This window comes from Calidris pugnax, unplaced genomic scaffold, assembly GCF_001431845.1.
Source record: "Calidris pugnax isolate Ruff unplaced genomic scaffold, ASM143184v1 scaffold71, whole genome shotgun sequence".
In the NCBI taxonomy this organism is placed as follows: domain Eukaryota; kingdom Metazoa; phylum Chordata; class Aves; order Charadriiformes; family Scolopacidae; genus Calidris; species Calidris pugnax.
The window spans coordinates 3377961-3401281 of NW_015090882.1; the positions used below are offsets into that span (position 1 = coordinate 3377961).

At 45.0% G+C, this 23321-nt stretch overlaps 1 protein-coding gene across 1 annotated transcript in view; it reads left to right on the forward strand.

Annotated features, from left to right (window-relative positions):
• LOC106890876 (cytochrome c oxidase assembly factor 1 homolog) overlaps nucleotides 1-23321 on the forward strand; it is a 58596-nt gene that overhangs the window by 170 nt on the left and 35105 nt on the right. The gene's annotated exons all lie outside the window — the stretch shown is intronic.

Here is a 23321-nt window from a genome sequence, read left to right on the forward strand (position 1 = left end):
GACTTACGAAGGCGACAGAGGGGACAAGAGAAGGCACTAAGCGGGCGGCATGGCGGTGAGGGGAGCCGTGCGGCCAGGTGGCCGCCGGGCCTGCTATGCGAGGAGTCTTAGACCTGTAAGAGGATGAGCAAAGGCGGTAATTAACACAGGCATCATCTCCCAGCGCGATTATACCGGGACCTCGCTAATGGTAATTGCGCTTTAAATACACCTCACCCCCTTTCAGAAAGCGGGATGCGAGGCAAAGCTACCTCGCGAGCTACGAAGCCAAGCAGAAAGACACTCCAGCTGCTGTGGAGACCTGCTCCTCCTAAGGCTGGTTTTGCCCACTTCAGGTGCTGTTTCCAGAGGTGATGCTGCCCGAAGGAGCCCCTCTGGCTCCCAGCCCGGTGGGTTTGAGGTGGGGAAGACGGGGGGTGCCATCGCCTCAGCCCCACAACCACAGAGCGGGCCGCAGCCGGTGAAGCACCCCTCAGCCCCAGGCATGGTGAATTAGCAGGCCCCGGCCCACAGCACTCAGGGCAGAAACACAAAGGGGTAGGGCGAGCGTAAAGGCAGTCAGTGGCAGCGACTCCCCCACATTAAAGAAGAACTACAGCCAAATGGACTTGGTCAAGTTCAGTACAACTTGAGAAGCGATCCGAGCCATCTTGAGCATGTTTAGTGCTCTTTCCGCCACTGTGAGGGAAAGGAATGGCTGTGGTTCTTTCTCTAAAAATTGAAACTCTCCAGGTTAAGGTAATTCCTGTATCTAAACCAGACAAGGTGTCCCTCATCCCTGTTTATTGGTGAGGCTGGTTCCTTCTGCCTCCCAGTCTGGTTGGTTTCACTGAATTTCACTGAATTTCTGGAGTTGGAAGGGACCATAGGGAAGCGACCATGGAAGGGATCATCTAGTCCTGCTGAAGCAGGATTGCCTAGAGCTTGTCAGAGCATGTTACTCAGGACGGCATCCAGGCGGGTCTTAAAAATCTCCAAAGAAAGGGACTCCACAACCTCCCTGGGCAGCCTGTTCCAGGGCTCTGTCACCCTTACTGTGAAGAAGTTTTTCCTCATATTTGAGTGGAACCTCTTATGTTCCAACTTGTGCCTGTTGCCCCTCATCCTGTCACTGGCAACCACTGAAATGAGTCTGGCTCCCTCCTCCTTCAACCCACCCTTGAGATACTTGTCAGCATTAATAAGGTCCCCCCTCAGCCTCCCTCAATTCGCCTCAATTACTTGCTTCTGATTTACACCAACCCTTAAAGCAGGAGCACGTGGCATGGGGTATAAGAGCGAGCTGGATTGCTTCTTCTAGAGCCAGTTTTCCATAAACTGAAGTGTTGAAACAACAACAACAAAAAAATGAGCCTCCCCCCCTTAGGCCAGCAGCTCAGGCTGGAGTAATAGCAGGCTGTGACAGCAAGATGGCCCTATTCCACTGCCCAGCTCTGCCTCTTCTATCAGGTGTAGGCATCAGCTGGCTTTCACAAAGTTGGTTTTCCAGGCTTTCTGGAGATGGCACACTGCTGCAAGAGGAAGGGAAAAAGGGCAGGAGCACCCCTTCCAGCAGCAACTCACAGCTGCGCTTAAATGCGGTCTTAAACTGCACCTATTCTTTGTTCTGACTTTTTTTTTTGACTCAAATGTGAGCAGTAGGCTGATGTTTCACAGCATGTAGTAGCTCGTGTCGAAGGTTTTCAAACTTGACCGGGGGTGTGGTAAAGAAAGATGCGTGCATGTCGACAGATAACAAAATACTGCCTTTCTGGCAGCTTGGTGCCGAGAGATCATTTTGTCTTAGTTCAGACTTGACAAGAATTGCTGCCCTTGCTAGCTCAACGTAATAATTTAAGGCGTCAAAATATCCCAAATCAGCCAAATTCCATTAAACACAGAGTGCAAAGAAAATTTATCTTAAACAAGCTATGTAGCAATTTTAAAGTTGTTGCATTAATTCCCCTGAGGAAGAAAGGCTTCTCAGCAAGGGGGGGGGGGGTTTAAGAGGTTAGTCAACTTAATGTGTCATTTTTTTGTTAGATGTGCTTTAATTTAGACTACTCTAAATTGAATGAAAAAACATGGAGAATGGAGATAAGGAGCTTTTGGGATTAAAAGAAAAAAAATAAACCCCAAATCCTTCATTACTATCTTACAGCTTTTTCTGAGTAGCACTTTGCTGTTGCAGTTCTGAAATTAATGAAGTGTGCATGGATTATTGCTGCATGTGTTTTACTTCAAAGCTGGTTATTCCCCAGAAGTCAGAGGCTTTGCATATCTGTTAATATAGTACTTGCCAGGCCACTTTTCTAACACAAACTTCTGGGTTTTGACTCGGTGCCAGCAGAGCAAAATAACATCCTTACCTTTGCAGCTGTGACCACAACATAAAATTGAGCAGGAGGAAGAACTGATGCTGGGGGTTGTTTTCACTACACTTAAGGCACCTTAAAGTGTTGGAGCTCACACAAAGACACAGGCCCAAGCATGCCTTCCCTAAAAATGTGGCTGTAAGGGCACTTGACCTTTCTTTTATACCTGCCAGGGTTTAGCCAGCACAGGTGAATGCAACTTATCTGATAAACAACATAGCTCCATGCGAGCATTGTTCTTGCCCAGCAGTTTCTCTCATTTGCCTCTACTACCTTACCTTGTCTGCAGCACAGCCCTTAGAGCAGCTCCGAGGAGGATTTGCTGGCGACCCAACTTGTGGTGGTTCTGCAAATTCGGAGAGAGCTCTAGATGCAGGTCTAAAGGCTGCATCAGCTCTAGCCTGCTTTTGTGGAGACACCTCACTGCTCCTCCAGCTCCCAACTGCACAAGCACCAGAGAAACAGAAGTCAACAAGTGATGTGCATGAACGCTTGATCTGGAAATGCTTGCATATTCAAGCAAGGGGGAGGGAAGAAAGGGACTTAGCTGGATTTTTGTATTTGTCTATACTGTGTTAGTGACTCAGTCTACAGTTTTGAGCTGTGATTTTTGCATAACTGAGGAGGTTGCAGAAAAAGGCTGTATTGTTCTCAGTTTCTGGAAGTAAGCAGCAGTTACATGACCATACAGCTAGTGTGGGAGCTAACCTCTTGAAGATGCAGTCTTCCTTTTTTTTTTTTTTCTCCTTGGCCTATCATAATGAATAGAAACTATTTGAGTTTCTTCTGAAAAGCTACCTGAAAACTTGCAATTTTACTAACACTGTTCCCGTTGTCATTTCAGCATTGCTTCTAGTCTTTTCCCCACTGAGAGCAACTTAAAAACATCACAAAACATCACTGGCTATTTATACTGTCGTTTGCTTTCAAGCCTGTTTTAGGGTTGCTTTCTGCTACTAAGTTAGAGTCTCTTTAGTTAAGTGATAGAATACTTTCATCTGGTGGAGCAGCAGTGGTGGGTATTTTTGTTTCAGGACTGCACAGCAGTAATAACAGTTATATTTAAACCCTCCTCTTCCCCCAAGGCAGGGTAATTTTCTTTTCTTGGTATTTACATATTTTCATTAAGAGACTGCACAGCCTACCACCAGCTAAAACACATCGTCCCCGTTTCCAGAGCTGTCTTGGAGTACTCTGCATGTTCTCAATACAGAGCAGATAATTTGGGGGGTTTGGCCCCTTCCCTGGCTTTCTCACCCCTCCCTACACCCAATAAAAAGCCGTTCCTGCTATTACTTTGATCAGTACAATAAACATTGTAAGCCCAATTATCCATTACCTAAAAATGTACTCTGCCATCATGTTATTAGACCTCTCCTAGGTCAAACTGGAGGCACGTGAACAGGGAATGTTTTCCTTTTTCATATCTGTAGCTGTATCTGCTTTGAAGAATGGCTTTGTAAACTTCTCCCATTAACTAACAAAGAGATAGAAATCTTCCACATCACTGTGTGCCTGCTCCAGATGCGGATTAACTTCGTTAATGGCAGCACTAATCTCCCGGTCTGTCTGGCAGGTGTTGATCTATGCTCCAGCACTAGTGTAGATGATGCTCACTTTGATGATGTTAAATGAGTTAGAGCTAAGAGTGTGCTTTTGGAGCAGATCGCCTCCATGTACTGCACTTTGACTTGAAGTTTCCAGATGGACCACAGGAGAATGCTCAACACCCTCCACAACCCATAGGTGGAAAAGTCCATGAGAGCAGTCAGGAGTTAGCTTCAACGAACCACACGCACAAACCCCACATAGCAGGAACACAGCCCTCAGCATCAGTTATTTTGATTTACAGACCTGTACTTATTCCTGATGTAGATATAGCCAGCAGTAATTAGGAGATCAGTTTAGCGTTAAAATAATTAGAAATTGATGTATTGAACTCGCCCAGAAGGAAGACCCATAAAGAATGGGAACATCCCTAGGGAAGTTTGATCCAACAGAAGTCTAACAGTCTGAAAGACCTCAAACCAGTGCTTTCCAGTCTTTTAGCACTCTACAGGAATCTCTACAACTGGTTGTGTGGTGTTGATGAACACCACAAACTGAAGGTGTAAACGCAGGGTGATACACCTAGATCTGGACTACTTGAAAAGATACATTAAAATGAATGCTGTTCAGATGAGTGTAACATGAAAAATCATTCACCTGAGGCTGGGAAATGCATATAGGGTACTTTGGAGGTAGGAGAAAGTAAGAAGATACTCAGAATGCAGAGCCATTTGTAGATACAGGGTGATTAGACTGCCTAATGAGTTCACTTTGGCAGGTAGTAGGAATACAGGTCTTGCTGGAGACACAAATTAACGGTGAACCGGGGATTTGTGTCCTGGTCATGGCATAAGAGAACCATGAAAGTAGTGTTAACATTAAAACCAGGCACAGACCTGTAAGTTAGAAGATTAGAGAATTGCAAGAACCTACTCTGGAAAGGCTGCTGGGTAAGAGTGATTAGGCTTGATTAGATGCACTTAGAGGCAATTTTGCTGCACTTCATATAGGTGGGGTTTTTTAGAGGTTGCTGCTGGGCTGCTCTTCAGCAGACTGAGGAAAAAAGTCTAAGCCAGTATGAGATACTAGCCATGTAAAAAGTCAGGGATAACGTAGATGGACACACAGTGAGGAGAATAAGCCATGAAATACCTTATTTAGCAGCACTGTGGTTTTTCTGAAGTCATAAAATGAGGAATGGTATTGTCTTAAAAAGTCCTTCAGGTCTTGTCATCTCGATGCAGACATCACTAAGTAAGGGTCTTTGGCTTGCATATTCTCATCTCCTATATCGTTTTCTTTTGGCCTCTCCACAAAATTAGACCTCCCCAAAACACATTATATGCATTTTTTCAGTGGCCTTCCCTGAAGGCAGCCTTGCCAAGCAGTAGACAGAATGGTTTTTTCTTCTATGCTGCCTGCCCACATTATCTCCAGCCAGAGCAAGAGGCAGACTCTGAAGAAACATTTGCCACGTTTGAGGGAACTGGTTGTCCAGTAGATGCATTACTAATAAGTATTCAGAGGAAGGAGACACAGCCTATATGTCTAAGCAAATGACATGGCACTGTTTTCAATGACTTTAAGTATCAGGCATTTAACTGGTAGTCAGTAAGAGCCTTAAGCTTGAATTTTTTGCCTTGACCCCTTACTGTCATTTTCTCCTTGGGGTCCAGAGAGCTGCAGTGCGGCGTAGCTCATACACCAACCCATTTTGACTACTGAATTTAGGTGGCAGAATGATGTTGCTTATTCCACTAGGACTGGAAAGCAACTGTAAGCACTTAGAGCTACAGCATGAGCTGCTGCAAGAAGTTTATGAAAATCCTCTGTTAAACAGAAAGTAGAGAACTGCATATGGGTTATTAGAGCTGCAGCTATCTAAGTTAGTCCTGGCATCCAGGAACGATCCTTGGGTTTTACTGGATGTGCACAGCACTGAGAGAGAAAACTAAAAGCCTACATGCTTCAGAGCCTGCCGTGCAGTTAGAAAGATACAGCATAATAGCAGAGGGAAAGTTGCTGTGAGTAACTTTATCATTACATTTGGTCTAGGCAATTGCATAGGCACAAAGCTGCTTTAGAAGTGCTGGTTTGTTATAGTACAACATATCTCCATGTAGCATAGTTGGAAAGCCTACCTTAAGAGATATCTTACAATAAATAATACCTCTAAGTACAATAAATAGTACCTCTGAGATTCCCTGTACTGTATAGCAGCACATTAATAGATACTGAGTGGAAACCATCACACAACACTTGGATAAAGTCAAATAATAACTCACTAAGAGCCTTCTATCCACCAAATAACAAACTTCAATCCTTTTTCAAAAAAAGTAATTAAAACTTGTATCCTAGCACACTTTCACTTAGTTTCCTACCTAGAGTAGCTGTAGACTCTTGCTGTAAAAGGACTCCTCTTAGTACTAGATGCTCCCAGGTACCTTCTCTCAAGTTTTGATGCCTGTCACCTGCTACTCTTTATAGCCTTTCTCCCTCCAGCCTCCCAGGTGCAAAGCTTTCAGTTGAAAAATGTGCTTTTTAACTCTGCCTTACCTAGAAGTGGTGAGGAGCATGTTTTGCCAAATCTTTATCCTGCTAGGTATGGAGGACTAATTCTGAAAAAAAAAATGCTGTCTGAATTTCTGTTACTTCCTTTTTTTTTTAACCAGCCAGCAATTAACAACAAATTCCTCAGACTTTTGAGTAAATGAATTGAACTTCAGGGATATATATGAGTTACCACTACTGTTGAACATGTGGTGTTTTCTTCCCATCTTTATTACAAAATCTACAGTCATCTCCACACTGCTTCCATTTAATTGGAGTTTTGCCACCACCTTGAATAGGTAGCTCAGGTCCAGATTCATTACCAGAATGGAAAGATTTACTCCAAGTGTGGGATGTAGTAGAAAGATGGTTAGAAGCTGAGTAGTTACTTTTACATGGTGAGCATGCCCTGGCTTGATGAGGTTATTTCCTGAACCTAAACTGTAAACAGGCAACCGTGCAAAGTCGCAAAACCTGCGTATGGGCTGCTGGATGCATCTCTTGGAAATTCTGACAAAAGCTAATAATCTTCACCTCACTGAAGTTGGTGAAACATTTTCCGTGTACTTGAGTGGAGCCAGGATTTTCCTGTAGGTGCCTACTCTCTTACTGTGCAGGAGTTCATGCACGCTGCACAGTAAATTCCTCTGAAAACTGTTTTAGCTTCTCTCCCCCTCAGTTCTCCCTTTTCCTTTCGAATAACTGAGTTTTAAAACACTTTCCTAAACAACCTTCATCTCCATTCCCCTTTTTACATGATAAACTGAATAGATATCCTTTCAGAATTTTGCTTGAGCAAAGCCATTGGCATCACTTTTACACCATATTAGTCATAATGCACGCTAGTATGATGTCTTCCATCAGAATTTCAAAGTACTTAACAAATATTAATTAAGTATTGCGTCTCTGTGAGGTATGTAAGTAATTAGCTTTATAAGCAAACACCATATAAAGGAGAGAGAAGGGTGGATTCTCACATTAGTACATAGCCTCTTATTCATTTACAGTTATTTTCTTCCTGGGTGTCTAGACCTGAAGTAAGTTCCTTATGCAGCTTTTGTGATGGCCACAGTAACAGGAACATTTATGAAGCTGAACTGCAAAACATCTCTCATATTTCCCTTACGTGAAAGCGTGTCCTCTCAAATCTGTTGTAAAATGGAGTTACAGTAAATCAGATCAGTAGAGAAGAGAGATGAAGAAGTTGAGATTCAAGCTCCAGCCCTGCCTTCAGTTCATAAGATCAGGAGTTCACAGAATCACACGGGGTTGGAAGGGACCTCTGGAGATCATCTACTCCAAACCCGCTGCCAAAGCAGGTCCACCCAGAGAGGTCCCACAGGAACGTGTCCAGGAGGGTTTGGAATGTCTCCAGAGAAGGAGACTCCACCACCTCCCTGGGCAGCCTCTGCCAGGGCTCTGACACCCTCAAAGTAAAGAAGTTCCTCCTCATGTTTAGGTGGAACTTCTGATGTTCAAGTTTGTGCCTGTTCCCTCTTGTCCTGTCCCTGGGCACCACTGAAAAAAGACCAGTCCCATCCTCCTGACACTTACCCTTGAAATATTTATAGGCATTGATCAGATCTCCCCTCAGCCTTCTCTTCTCCAGACTCAAAAGACCCAAGTCCCTCAGCCTTTCCTCATCAGAGAGATGCTCCAGGCCCCTCATCATCTTTGTAGCCCTCTGCTGTCCCCTCTCCAGCAGTTCCCTGTCCTTCTTGTACTGGAGAGCCCAGTTGGGCATGGGTTATTCCTCCCCAGGTGCAGCACCCTACACTTGCCCATGTTGAATTTCATCAGGTTCCTCTCTGCCCAGCTCTCCAGCCTGTCCAGGTCTCGCTGGATGGCAGCACAGCCTTTTGGTGTGTCAGCCACCCACCCAAGCTTCTGTTCTCTGTTTATTTTTCTACAGGTAACGAAGGACTTTCTGGATGTTGCAGGCTTCCTTTTCCCAGACACATTTACTCTTTCCGCCTGGAAATCACATTTAGGCAGATTTTGAGGACTTCATAAATTTGTCTGGGCTTTCCGGATGTCTGGTAGCTGTAGGGAGCAGACACTTCTGAACCAGTTGCTGCACGTCTGGAAACTCTGGACATTAGCACTGCGAGCATGCTCTGCAGTTTGAGGACATGAAGCAGTCTGGCAGGAGCAGCTCCGTGTGTGTGTACCGTGCTGCCCAGCCATGCAGAGTAAGAGAAAAACTCTTCAGAAAACAGCAGATTTGGTGTAGACATGCTTCGCAGCTTCTGAGACTCTGTGCAATCAGCCCTGGGCTTTCATGGGGGAACTACACAGTTATTTGCATAGAGATCAAACATCCCCTGGCTCCTTCGTGTGCTGCAGCTGCTGCATATACACCACCTTTTTTCTACCCCTCAAATCCTCTGCAGACATACGGGGTGCCCACCCCTCAAGTTTGCATCCTTATATCCACGCTCCTCCAAAGCGAAAATGATCAGCGATGAATGAAAATGAAAATTTTCATCCATGAAAAATGATGAATGTTTGTTCTGCTTCTCCCTTTGATTCCCCCTCCCCTCCTAATGATGGGTCCTTGCACTAAAATGGTGCTTCCATTGCCTGGAGGCAATTTCACAGGTTTGCTACTGCCAGAAGAGAGAGGTGGCAGTTCCCAGTCTTGGCCATCCTGCTGCTTACCTTGCTCTGGTTCTGGCATGTGTTGGATCCCTCCATTAGCCACGGTGATTTACCAGCCTGGAAGAAAAATAGCAGAAAGGTAGACAGCTTCTTCTGGGATAGCGAGAATAAATAAATGACAGATGGAAGGTAAAGGATCAGAGGAACACCTGAGGTGCTGCAGGTGCAGCCAGGAAGAGATTGAGAGACTTGACCTCACACTTTTGCAGCAGTGGCTTGTTAGATCTGCCTGTGAAGCAGTCGTTTGATTTCTGTCTTTTCCAGAATAGAGGAGGAGAGGCCCTACTTTGCCTCTTTTTCTCCCCCCATTGGCATTTATAGCTATGTCATTCAGTCTGGGGAAATTGGAGTACATTCAGTTTTTGTCATACCACCACAAAATAATTTTATATTTGGAAGGGTTATCAAGGATTTTCTACATCATGTTCTTACTGGCAATTGCATATAAACTTTCTTTAATATACATCTGTGGCCTCAAACTAGTTGGGTTATTTGTTTTTGCCCAGCTGTGCATATATTGGAGGGTAAAAAGCATTGCTATCCTCATGTTCAGAAACCTCTATGCTTTTTAAACATGCTTATTCTGATTCCACGTTAACCTCAAAAAAAGCTTTGAATCTCTTGTCTTGCTCCCTTGAACTAGTTTTGGAATTGTACCTAAAGCTAAATACATCTCCCATGTTGTGTGGCAACTGCTTTGAAATGAAACAGAAATTTGAGGAGCTTCTGCTGGCTGCCTCTGAGAGTGTCAAGCACGTGAGGTCTTCTTCCCAACCCTCTGGAAAATTAATAAATAACTTTAAAAAATCATCAGGTTTTTATCCCTACTGCATAACATCCAGCTGGATTTGAGCTGGAAGAGCAGAAAATCGAAATGCGGCAAAATTCTGATTATTCCTTGGGTATTGTTTGAGAAATGACGGAAGACTTCAGCGCGCTAATAAAGCAATTGAGGCCTCCGTCTGCCACAGTGCTGGAGCACAAGAAGATCAAAAGAACATTCTCATCTGCTTGACACACACCCCCAGTGTTCGTTCATTAATGGCATGCTTTTAGCGTAGGTTATAACTGTACACGTCGTACAACAAAGCAGTGCCATGAAGTCCCCTGTCCGGAGGGAACAGAGAGAGCAGAGAAAAAAATTAAAAAAAGTCTGGTTGATTAAAGCATTCTCAGTGGCTGAGAACATCACTAGCTCTGACACGGTTTGCTGTGAACTTTGAAAGGGGTGGGAAGAATAAGCGCGCGCTGCCATCTTCGTTTGAATTTATTGTTCAGAATGAATCCCCCCACTGATGAAATAATTCCTGATAAAACGCGTAGCTCTCCGAAGTCTTGTCTCACCCACAGTGGGTGGGTGTTGAAGTCATCAGCGCTCTGTAAAATACGCACAGATTAGAGGTTTGGGGCTGCCCATCTGTTTTGGTGACAGAAAGTGAAGGTCTAAGTATATGTATTTTAAACCAAGCGTAACCCGTTTCAGGTTCTGAAGAGGAATGATGGTCCATCCTTTCCTGACAGAGCAGAGAGACATTGTGGTTGTCCTGATACTCCATCGGGATCTCCCTAAAGAACCTAAAGTTCGACTGGAAAGCAGAAAGCATTTGCTTATTGGTTTTGCATTTTTAGAAAATAAATTTCCTCACCTCCAGTTTAGGAAGATCCTAGTTGTTAACGGGGCTAACTCGGTGGATTCCACATCAACTTTGTTCCTGGAATGGTGGCATTGACTTAGTGGCGGTGCATCAGAAATGAATCTGGGCCTTTCTCTCTGTGAAAGCGAAAGTGTTAGCCGGTCGTTTCAGAAGCACGGGGAGTAATATGCCTTTGGATTGTACACAGCTAATCCTCTTTATACTTTGCTGACTGTAACCTGCTTAGTCTTAACATGAAATGTATTCGCCGTCTTTTCACGAGCCTGATCCAAAGCCTGTCGAAGTCAGTGGAAAGACTCCAGATTTTATTTTTTTTTCAGTAGTTTTGGAGCCGCCTCTATGTGAACAGCTGGTCTAGCACCGAGTCTGCTAGTTGAAAGACAAGGAAAATAAGCAGCACCAAACCGCGTTGGACTCAGTGCTGTATTAAAGATATAAATGAAAGTAACGTGAAACTTGTAAAACCAGACTGGACAAAACACTCTGAAACATGCTGCAGGGAGCAGTCTAGTGCTAGCAGGGGAATAAGTAAGTTAGCTATTTAATGATTTCTTTTCCATAGCTTTTACTTTTCCACATATTCTGTAATGTAACAGTACTTTTTTTACTTTTTTCTTTTTTTTTTTTTTCCTTAGGCAAATAGCTGCCAGACAGCAGCATTGGAATGAGAACATATGTAGTGTTTGCTTTTATCTTACATTACAAAAGAAGCATGAATACCTTGTGTTATTCCAAGTATAAAATTACAGGTGTCAAATCATTTGGTGCTTTAAGGGCTGTGCCAGAAAAGTAATCCAGTAAAAATAGCTGTGCCCTGTCAAAGCTCAGCAGCTAGCATTGTTATTACAGTTCCTTACTTGCGTGGCTCCCCCAGTGTAAGATGGCACAAAACAAGTGTAAGAGACCTGCAAGAAACTTGCCTGGAATCGCCCAGAGCATAGAAAGACAAGAGGATCGAAACCAGATAAACCTAAGGGCCCAAAGTGAGAATCTGCCTGGTTTGCTTTACAGTTAGTTTGGACTTTAAAATTAGTGTTGTTAAAAACAAAACCTGTTTAAATTCTTAGGGGGTGATTTTTATCCAAGACATCCTAAGAAAGAATTAAAGCAAAGGGTGATTTGTGCTTGGTTCTGGCTAAGTATGTGGTTGACCCTCTGTCCTTAGGATTGTACTATTTTAAAAGTAGAAAAATATTTAGCTGTAAAGGTGAAACAATTTTTTTCATCTCCGTGTTGCAGATGAAACTGCAAAGCAGGGATTAAGAGGGTTTGGCTGGGCTAGACGGCCAGTGGCTGCGTTGCCTGGGGCAGAGAACCCTTAGCTGCTGTCCAGTGCCTTACAAGCAGCCCATCCTTACCAAGCTGAATAATCCTCCAGGAAAAAAGCTTGCTGTGGACCTGAACTAAAGCAGGAGGTAGAAGAACAGGACGTAGCAGAGCACAGCACGGGGATTTGGTGGGTGAATGTCTCCTCCGTAGAACATGAAGAGCCACACGCGCTTTGTGTGGCTCCTAGAAATTTCAGTTAATACTTTTATTATCCTTTCCACAAAAGCTGGGTCTGAAGAAAAATCTATTTAGTAGATTATTTCCCTAAAGGGGGCGGAAGACTCACTGCATTTAATACTTTTTCCAGGCCTCCAGAGCCGCAGTGGAACCTGGATGGAGAGAGCCTGGTTTGCTAAATTGGGGACACGCTGCTTCTGTCAGTATATATGTTAAGAAGCTTATTAAAGGACATAGCAGCTGACAAGTGAATCTTTAATCCCTGTCAAATCCCTTAGGTTTATGATTGGTGTAAAGCAGTGCATGTAGAACATAAACTCTTACTCCTCAATTTGTGTGCATTTCCAGGTGAGATGTGTTTACGTGCGTGGTGATAATCAGAACACATTTTACTTGTAACTTTCAGGATGAATTTTGGCTACCTTAAAAAGCATTCCCAAAAACCCCAGCTCTCTTCCCCTGCTTCTTGAGTCATACTCATTGTCCATACTGGCATTTTAAGTAACTGGCACACCCTACTGTGGCAGGCTACGTAGTATGGCACCAAATCCTGGGGCTGAGAGGCTGCAGTTGTGTTAAAAAGTCAGAAATATAGGCTGCCCAGGGAGGTGGTGGAGTCTCCTTCTCTGGAGACATTCCAAACTCGCCTGGACACGTTTCTGTGGGACCTGCTCTGGGTGGCCCTGCTTTGGCAGGGGGTTGGACTAGATGATCTCCAGAGGTCCCTTCCAACCCTGTATCATTCTGTGATTCTGTGAAATGGGCATGCAAGGCACCAAAGCCCGCCTGTTCTGCCGGAGGTGTGAATAAGGGGTTAACATACGTGTCAATTTACAGAACAAGTTTTAATTTGGTTGCTTTTTCTTTCTTTGCAAACCGCAGGCTCACGCTGAACGTAAATATCTCATGCTGCAGCGAGTAAGACGCTTTTAGGTTCCTTTTTCATAAAGTTTCATTCCTATTAATCCGTGAAAAGACTCCAGAACCAGCTATGAAGGATAAATTGGGGTGGGTTTTTGATTTCTGAAAAGAAAAAAAAAAAAAAAGAACCCTGCAGTAGGCCTGTCAGTCAGCAGATCAAAGGATGCATCTAGTGTACCTCGGTATGCTGTAACGTGAGCTATTTGTTCAGTAGTTAGCTCTAGTTAACCAACATGACTATTCATTCTAAAATAAGCACTCCGCGGCGTTTGCTCGCAGGCAAATACTTGTTCTGCTACAGTTCTTTTCTCGGCTCAGCTGCTTCTGATCCCCTTTGCCAGGGCCCAAGTTGTTAGGCTTTGTAGTCATGAGAGTTAATTACCACTCGTTTTGTTCACTTCTCCGCGCGGCCAAAAAGCTTTTATGTCCTTTCCATGGTTCGGGAGTGGAGAGGCTAGCCTGCGTTAGGGGATCTGTTCCTTATGCAATATATGATTAATAGTTGCCAAGAAATGGTCTGCCACATGCGTACTGGCAGGTTGGTGGCCGCGCAGCTGCGCTGCTAATTACACAGCCGGGGCTGGCTTTAACGCGGTGCATCTGATGGTGGAGATGGGCTCCAGGGCCCAGCGGGAGGTTTGAGGTTAGGTAAACTGGGCCACCTGGGAAGTGGTGGCTAGATGTGGCATCTGGGGACGGATGGGATGGACCTGCTGGGGATGGGAGGCGGGACAACACGTGGAGGGTACAGCTACTAAGCCGTGACACGGGGCAGTGAGTAAGGAGCAGAGGAAGAAGTTAATAGCAGGCTAAAGCAATATGTGTAGCAACCAGCTGTGCTCAGCGGGGCCCTTTGGTATTGGGCTGGACTCCCTTAGCTTTGGGAGTGGTTGTGGTAGTAGGAGAGGAGCATATTTTATTGTTTAGCTTTCATATCAGGCCAAGAAAACTAGGTTTATCTCCCGGCCCAAAAGCGTTGTCCCCACCAAAGCGGATATTGAAACACAGTGCTTTTTAGAGGTTGTGGCCTGCAGTAGCAGGAAGCTCAGCAGAGACCGCATACTTTTAGCATCTCTAATCTCTGGGGTTTTTTACTTGAATTATGTTTTTCCTTTTCAGCTAAAAAGCCTTTCGCTGTGTGCTAAGATACTCTCAAGTGCTCTTGTTTCCAAGGGTGACTTTACTGGGGGCAGCGATGCAGTCTCAGAACAGAGCTCTTACGTGTCCCAGTTACAGATTTACTTCCCATGCTGCTGACAGCTTGATTTGTGAAAGAAAAAAAAGGACAAAATAGCAAAACAAAACTCAGCCCACGGCCCCTGCAAGAGAGAAAAACACAGACTTGCTGTGCTACAGAGGAAGTGTCAAACACAAACATTTCAAAGGAGGAAAGCTTCTAGTCTTCACATACATGATAAAAATCCTTTTACAAGAACAAGTCACATAACTAACTATTTTTAAAGTTTCCTGTTTAATACCTGTGGGATAAGTCTGTGCAGCTAGCTGGAGGCCAATTTTAACCTTGGACCATTGAAATCTATTGACCTGTGGTTTGGTACAGAGCTGGCCATTGTTTTTTTTCCTGCTTTGAAAGAAGGGATATCTGGGAAACCTCTAGCACTCACCCCCCGTTCCTCCCCCTCCCAAAATAAAATAAAAAATCACGTGACTGTCTCTATGCTAGACCTGTTTTACTTAGCTGCCAAGTTTTGCAGAGTAGCCAGATATTGAAAATGTTGCCTAATTAAGCAGATGTCAGACTTAGAAACTCACCATGATGCTTTTATACCGAATCTGGTAGATACTAAGAGGACCTTAAGTGCATGTGTAATTCCAGATCTGCTTCACTCTGGTTTGAGACTGAGCAGCAGTTGCGGAAAGAGAAGGCTGAACTGGGGTGTTCTGCTGTTGAACAAACAATTTTATTTCTAAAGCCAAGTCTCATGGCAATGCACTGCAGGGCTCATGATTCATAAGGCCGGCCCGAGCGCTGAAGGGAGCTGTGTCTTGATTTGCGGCTTATAAAACAGGAGTTTGTTAATAAATTACAGCCCAGCACATTCTTAAAAGTGGAGTTCAGGGCTTTGTCTCGAAAAGTAGCCTTCTGTGATGACTGCATTCCGGGCTTTTATGATAGGTGAGGCAACTTCTTCCTGGTCACTTAGTTGTGTCACCATTACATGGAGAAAAAGAACTGGGATGACCCAGCCTAAAAGGGGTAAAGCAAACAGCAGAGCGCTGCCATTGACGAAACAAACTTGCTTTGAGCGCATTCCCTAGTTAGCCTGAGTCATCGGTCCTCAAATATGTTTATTCTCTTCTTCCTCCTCCGTCTTTCCCTGCCTTGACTGGAAGCTGGGGTGCATTAGGAGGATGCTCCTGAGAGCAGGCAGGGATGGAGACTTTGGGGAGGGATGGAGCCAAGGTACTGAGAAAGACGAGCAGAGCCCAGGCTGCAAGAGCTGTTGCATCTTAAGGTGGGCTCTGGAAGGCCATACCCAACCATGGGAAGACATTAGTTCTGCAGCTCCCTTGCTGACTGTTCCCTCTTCTGCCTCCCATCCCTGGAGTTGCCCCGTTACTTACTCCTGATGCAGGCTTTGGTCCTGGGGAGTCTCAGGCTGGGTGTTCCTCTCCCTGTCATCTCCCCCATCCTCAATGATGGGAATTTCAGTTTTAAATCCAGAATCTAGAGAGGAAAAAATTATTCCCTGGTTATGAAATGGAATGAGTCAAACATACCTTTAAATTGCTGCATGTGTTTCTGGCAAGAGGATCCGAAACCTGCAGATCAGAGCCAAGTGTGGCAAATAGTGCCCATCCACAGAAACAAAACTGAATGTGGCCACCCAAATGGTTATATTTTAAAACTAAGTGCTACAAGTGAGCAGATGTATTTTGGTAAGGCTTAAGAGAGACACAGAGGAAAGGATTTTCCAGAAATACTAAACTAGGAGGTGTTGCTTAGTGTCCACGGTACACAATTTTTCCTAAAGTCAGCCAAATACACGGTTTTGGAGATGTACTTCTAGTATGTGTTAAGCTTAGGAATTTGCCTTTGCCAATATAATTCCTATACCAGAACAGCTCAGAAATGGTTTTTCCCTTAGCATGTCTGCATATGCATATGTGTTTGTATATGTATCCATGTGTGTGTATCCCAATTATTAACAGTTACCATTAACTGTAGGCATTAGGGATGAAATGGACTGTAAAATTTTCGTGCCATCTGCCCAAACAGCAGACTGGCCTCAAAAAGAATACTCAGATGTTTATGAAAGCTGCATTGAATGATGAGGATGATGAAGTCTCTGTGTGAAAAAAAAAAAAACCCTTATTTTTCAACTGGCAAACTTTTTGAAAATCAGAAATTTCTGCTGCCTGACACGCTGTCTTTCAAGTCCAGGATTCCGGCTTTCTGCTTCATTAGAACTGTGTTAAGAGCAGAAGGTAGATTGAGGAAAACAAATTTAACAGTACAACAAAATGTTTTGATGTGTCATCTTCATTCGAGAGAGGATTTCTTACCCCGCCGTGGAAGAGAGCTGCTTCTCAGCATGGGCTGAGGCTGCCCGGTTTCGGCGGCAGCCCCTGTGTGGCTGGTTTTGCTTTTCCACCAGAACCACGGGGCGACAGCAGCACCAGTGGCAGCGCGTTAGGGTGGCAAATTTGTAGATGAAGGAATACAAATTTGATTACAAATATCGGTTATGCTGCTAGTCAGGTTCAGCCAATTGCATTTCTGTTGAGCAACACTCCTGCTGGAGCCAGTGGGACTTTTGCCATCAGTTTCCCTGGGGAGGGTAAGATTTTGCTCGCTGTTTAAATTAGCCGTATCTTCACAGGAGCGTGTAGGAGCAAATGCAAAGGTTTGAAATTGAAGCAGCTTTATGCATTTACTTTGCTACACAGGTAAAAGCTGAGACAGCAAAACCCATCTGCTAAACCTTCAACGCATCTCTGTAAAACCCATGGTAGAGTCGGAGCATTCTTTTCTATTTTATTTATGGCTCCGGCTGCCTGAATGAGTGCATCTGGAGCTCGGATGCCTTATGCCCTCATTGTAAGTTAGTTAACTTGAAAAACTGCACACACTGTCAGATCTTTGCTGTGGAAATGCCAGGCTCTGTAGTTGAGGTGCTTTTGTGTGTGCGTATGGTTTTTTACGTGAAAAGGCTGTTGGACTTTATACATAAACACTGGTCTCTGTCTCTTTTTTTTTTTTTTTTTTTTCTCTCCCTCTTTTGTTACAGACTGTGGACTAGCATTGAATATTCAGGGAAAGCTCCCCAGAGAGATTAGGGACATGGACAGATTTTAAACAGGGCCTTAATGCATGGACACGAAAGGACAAACGTTCTAGTGGGAATACTAATGCAAATGCCCTGTTTTGGGGTCAAAATGCATTAAACAGCTGCTTGCATGCTAAAGATGCTTTTAAAATCAACACAGGCCGGAAATGATAAAATTTATAAATAGAGATCTTGCTGTTTCCTTCGCTGAAGAGAGTAAAAATGCTTCTCTGACCACCTTTGTCATAAAGCACACAACACTGTCAAGTGCCAGTGCTAGAGAGAAGCGGGTCTATGAATCCCTTTCCGCAGGGCTCAGAAGCTCAGATCCTGCTGGAACTTCCTTCAGACAGGAGATGTCCGTGTCCTTCCTGGAGAGCTATGAGAACTGAGACTTAACAGCAGTAGGAATTATATACTTTGATTATATACTTTGATATAACTGCTGTTATCATCTGTTACTCTGATACACTATTGTGGAAGATACCCTGTTGCTATTTGAAATAAATCTACATGAAAAGAAATCCAGTGAAGCCATTGCACAAAGAAGCAGTAGCAGGACATATATTTGGGCCAGCTGTGCAGCAAGTAAACTCGAGTAAAAAGTGATGACCTAGACAGGTCAAGGTCTGAAACTGCGTGGCATAACAGCAACACAGCAATATCAAAGCTGCGATGGAGCTTTAATCACCACACAGTTGGGATTTATCATTATGCTAGGCACGTATTACAGCAAGGCTTGAGAGATTTAAAATAAATGTAATGGAAAAATATTTCAAGTACCTTATGTTTCTGAACTGAATACATTCCCCTACCGCTGCTGTACGTTTGCCTCATGGGTTCTTCAGCCTGATTCCACATCACTGCTGAGCCCCCATCTCTGAAATGGAAACAAGTGGCATTTACAGCACAGAAGTACAGCATATTTAGCTCATTTAGATCATTTAAGTTCCCATCGTGGACCACATTTCATTATCTGTCCACTTCATATGACCCATTGCCTCTATTGCCACCATCTTATGTTACGGTAATCCTAAAAAACCTGCCACTAAATTGGGGCCCTTTGGTTTAGATGCTGCAGGGTTACAGCTGCTGCAAGCGTTTTGCAGTGTCAAACTCCACGTTTCTTAAGCTCCATCTTATTTTGGGACAGAAGAACAAGTCTTCAGCGAGGAGCCCTGCAGCCTGCAACTTCTGATTGCTGCCTGCCTTCTGCATCCTCCCCGTAGCTCTTCATCTTGGCTTCTTTTGGCTTTCTACCCATGCAGACGTTTCTCTCCAACCTCACGGCTTTCCCTGGTCTGACGCTGCTAATTGTGCTCTTTAAGCCACTCCTTGAAGACATCTCTGCCCTAAAAGTTGGTCCCGAGTTTATCCTGCGAGCCGGTTTTGGGGCGGTGTCAGATGTATGCATCCTGTTTGCCACTTGGAAGACAGCGGTCAGGTCCCATTCTGCAGTTTAGAAGAAATAGGTGGAACTGCAGCTGCTTGTCTGCGGGAGATATAATTTCGGATTCTTTCGGAATGAGGTGGCCTCTCTAACCTTAGCCTTGCTCTCAGTAATGCCTGTGGTGTAACCACGCTCAACAGTTTGTGGTTTGGATGTTAAAGAGGACAATTCCCTTCGAGAACATGACTGCTGTTGACATAAATGACAAGACTTCATGATGTCTGCATTCACGCATGGCCATGAAAGCTCATCAGACAGCAAGACCAGCCAGACCCCATTCTGCAGGCTGGGTCTTGCTGAAATTAATACTCTGTGAACCCCTGAGATGGTGCCACTAGTGTTAACCTCAAGGTCTGTGTCCAGTTTTAGGGCCCTCACCACAAAAAAAGACCTTGAGGGGCTGGAGCAGGTCCAGAGAAGGGCAACGGAGCTGGTGAGGGGTCTGGAGCACAAGTCTTGTGAGGAGAGGCTGAGGGAGCTGGGGGTGTTGAGCCTGGAGAAAAGGAGGCTGAGGGGAGACCTTCTGGCTCTCTCCAACTCCCTGAAAGGAGGGTGTAGCCAGGGGGGGTCGGTCTCTTCTCCCAAGGAACAGGAGATGGGACAAGAGGCCTCAGGTTGTTCCAGGGGAGGTTCAGGTTGGAGATGAGGGAAAATGTTTCCAGGGAAAGAGTTCTTAAGGCTTGGACTGGGCTGCCCAGGGAAGGGGTTGAGGCCCCATCCCTGGAGGGATTTAAAAGCCGGGTTGCCATAGTGCTTAGAGACATGGGTTAGTGATGGGTTTTATCAGAGTGAGGTTGGTGGTTGGACTAGATGATCTGAAAGGTCCCTTCCAACCCAGACAAGTCTGTGATTCTATGATTCTAACCCTCACATCCCTCTGCTCTTCCCGGCTAAAACACACGGGTGTCTCTCCAGACGAGTGCCACTCTCTTGGCTCTCCCTCTCCCATGCTTGGAGAAGAGGAGATGCTAAAGGGAAGGGAGCATTTTTCCAAGCTTGCAGGACGTTATACTTTTCCACAACAGCGGGATGAACTACGCAGCTGTCTTGGGTCCTGCTGCTGCCACCCTGCTGGGGCTTCTCCCCGGCATCATATGCTACGTGATGCTGGATTAAAAAAGAAAGAAGGGGAGGGGGGGGGAACAAAAAAAAAAGCAGGACTGGGGAGTGAAATGAAGAGATGTTCCTTAGTGTTCTTCCATCCCCAGGGGAAGGTGACTAACGCTTGTGCGTGTGTCCAGAAGGTGGCACCGGCAGCCCGAGATGGTGCTTTATCTTCTCCATTTTGGGGGAATCTCTTGTGGCTGTGAGAGGTAGACCTGGAGCAGGGTTTTGGCACCGTAAGTAATCCGAGGCTTTCATCCAAAGCGTGGGGTGAGGAGACACCTTGGTGCTGGAGAACCCTCTGCTCGGCACCCCTGGGCAGTGAAACCGTTTCGCCGCGAAGGAGAGCGGATAAAATTTTCAGCTGGGCTTGAGGAGCTGGACGAGTGAGGCTTTTCTGCCAGAGCGAATCTGGTTTTCATGTTTCCTTCCTTGAGATGGAAGATAGCTTTCTTAATTTAGGCAATGGTTTTCCAACCTCAGAAACCACAGGGATCCATGCTGGGTTTTAAGGATATCCTGCTCTCCGTGCTGGCCAGTCTATCCCCATTTTCCCTCACTAGCGTTATTGCTCTTGTTTACCAAAAAAAAAAACCCAAAACCCAAAAATTAAAAAATAAATCCTTTTCCCCTCTTTTCTTCACCCCATCTCACCTCAGCTGGAGCCAAAAGCAGGCTCAGTGGGGTACATCAGCAGGCAGGACAAGCTGCTTGAGGGAAAGCAGCAGGCTGGCCATTGATCAGCTTCTGCAGAAGACCCCGACAAAACGGCATCCAAAATAACCCCCAGACTCCCAAAGCTTCTCCTCTGTGCTGGTTCTTGTGCTGTTTGTTTGCATCTAGTGGCGTGCAATCGAAAAGCAGGCTGGAACAGGCTCCTGGTATCTGGGCACAGTCCCTTCACTGTGTGCCTTTAGTTTAACAGTGTCCTGAAAGGACCCTTGCTCTTTATAGCTATACGCCCACTGGCCAAAAGTAACCAGTTTAAAATACGGATAATTGAGTCCATTTAAGTTTTGCCACTGAGGAGGGAACGTGTAGGTGGAAAATAAGGAGAAGAGGAGAAATTTTTCCGAGTTGTGCCGTTGACTTTGTGCTGGAACAGCTTGCTTTTTTTCCCCGGTGCTTGTCTGCTGTGGATGACTCTTGGCCTTATGCATATGCAGGAAGGCAGAACACGCAGCTGGACAAGAGGACAAGAGAGATTTTTGACCTTGCAGCAACTTCAGATGTTGTTGTTCCTTCTTATTTCTGCCCATGTCCTTTTTTTTTAATATAGTCCCTTTGCTAGGCAATGTTAGGAGATGGGCCCCTCATTTTTAATTTTTTTTTTTTACATTTATTTTAATTTTTTAAAATTATTTTTAATTTTTTTTTATGTTACTGGTTTACACCGCTTCTGATAGAATCTTTTATCAACTTTTATCAACAAGCCAAACTGCAGGGCTGCTGCTTCCCTTCTGTAGCAGCTGTGCTGGAGAACTGCTGATGAGGAACAAGCTGGGAGCTAGTGAGCAATCATCATTTGGCTATTAAGAAAAAAAAAAAAAAAAAAAAAAAAAAAACAAGAAAATGGCTAATTAGAGCTTAGAGGAAGAAGCAACACTTTGTGTAAAAACACCAGAAGGTAGGCCCTTCAAATCCCATACACTCCCTGTAAATAGCTATAATTAACCCCACAGTATTCAATTTATTAATTAAAATTTAATTAATATTTGCTGTCCTTGACAATCATCTTTGAGGCGAGCAGGAAAACCTAGTGGCAGCTGGGTTTCCGTAGAGCAGCAGTGACATTGAAGAGGGCAGAGGCACAGGAGACCCTCTCCATCGCCTGGTCGTACCTGTGTTAAAGCAGAACTGGTCACTGGCTCGCTGGCAAAGGAGATGGGAGACAGTGCAAAGGTCTTCTCCTGCATGCTTCCAGGCATCAGCTGACAAAACCAGCACCCACCTGGGTGATTTGAAAGTGTGAGAGGGAGGAAGAATGAGAAAAATTAATGTCGTCGTTACTGTTTTGACCCCACCAATTGAGGGCATGGTGTTTTACCTGGTTGTGATGTTCTGCTTGCTGCTTTGTCCAAGCAGGGTGAGTTCAGCAGAGATACCTCTCCTGACCCTCATGAGCCCCATCAAAGTAGAACAGTTATTACAGAATCACGTGGGGTTGGAAGGGACCTCTGGAGATCATCTAGTCCAACCCCCTGCCAAAGCAGGTCCACCCAGAGCAGGTTGCACAGGAACGTGTCCAGGTGGGTTTGAATGTCTCCAGAGCAGGAGACTCCACCGCCTCCCTGGGCAGCCTCTGCCAGGGCTCTACCACCCTCAAAGTAAAGAAGTTCCTCCTCACGTTTAGATGGAACTTCTTATATTCAAGTTTGTGCCCATTTCCTCTTGTCCTATCCCTGGGCACCACTGAAAAAAGACTGGCCCCATCCCCTTATTGCTTAAACGTGCTGTGTGCTAGTGCACCACTAGCTTGGTGCACTCCTCTGTTGCTCCAGGGGTGGCTTTCCTGGTCATTCATACCACCCATGGTCGTTGTGTCCGAGCTCTCTTCCAAAACAAATCCATTGGTATCCCCAAGGAGAAATGCGTCGTCAACCATGTAGTTGACTTTAAGGTTTGCTCCAGACAGGCAGGATAGATGTGGAAGTCGCCAAATGCATTTCCTTCAACAAGGATGGTGCTTCAGCATTATTCCAGGTTAGGCAACAGTATAATTTGTGCCCTCACCCAGCCTTTTCCTAGAGCATGCAACAGGCTTTTTTTCTTGCATTGTAATGTTTTTGACGCGGCACCGCTCTGCTGGCCTGCAGCATACACCTGGTGGTATCCTCCATACTTTACCCTGAAAAAATCCCCAAACCAACCACCAAGTCCATGCACAGAAAATAACAGCTTGGAGCATGTTGAAACCACATCTCCCAGGTCACAGGGACGAAGCTTTCAGTAGAGAACTGTTGGATAGAAGCAAGTGGGGAAAGGAGATGGGACACGAGCACTATCATTACCACCATCTTCTTGTCTTCTGTCTGCTCCTCTGGATGAAACATGATGGGTTAGGCAGGTTTTTGATACACCTAGTGGATCAGGCCCTTCTGGTAGTGAAGTGGTATGCCATTTCTGAACCTTAGGGAGGCAGGCACCGAGCTGTTGGGTGCTATGAGGTCAGAAGTGCTTCTGAGCACACCCAGAAGCAGAACTGGAGGTTCCCGGTGTCAGCATTAGAAAAGATGAGTCTCCCAAAGTGGAGTCTCTTTGGCCTCTGGACTTTCGTGCA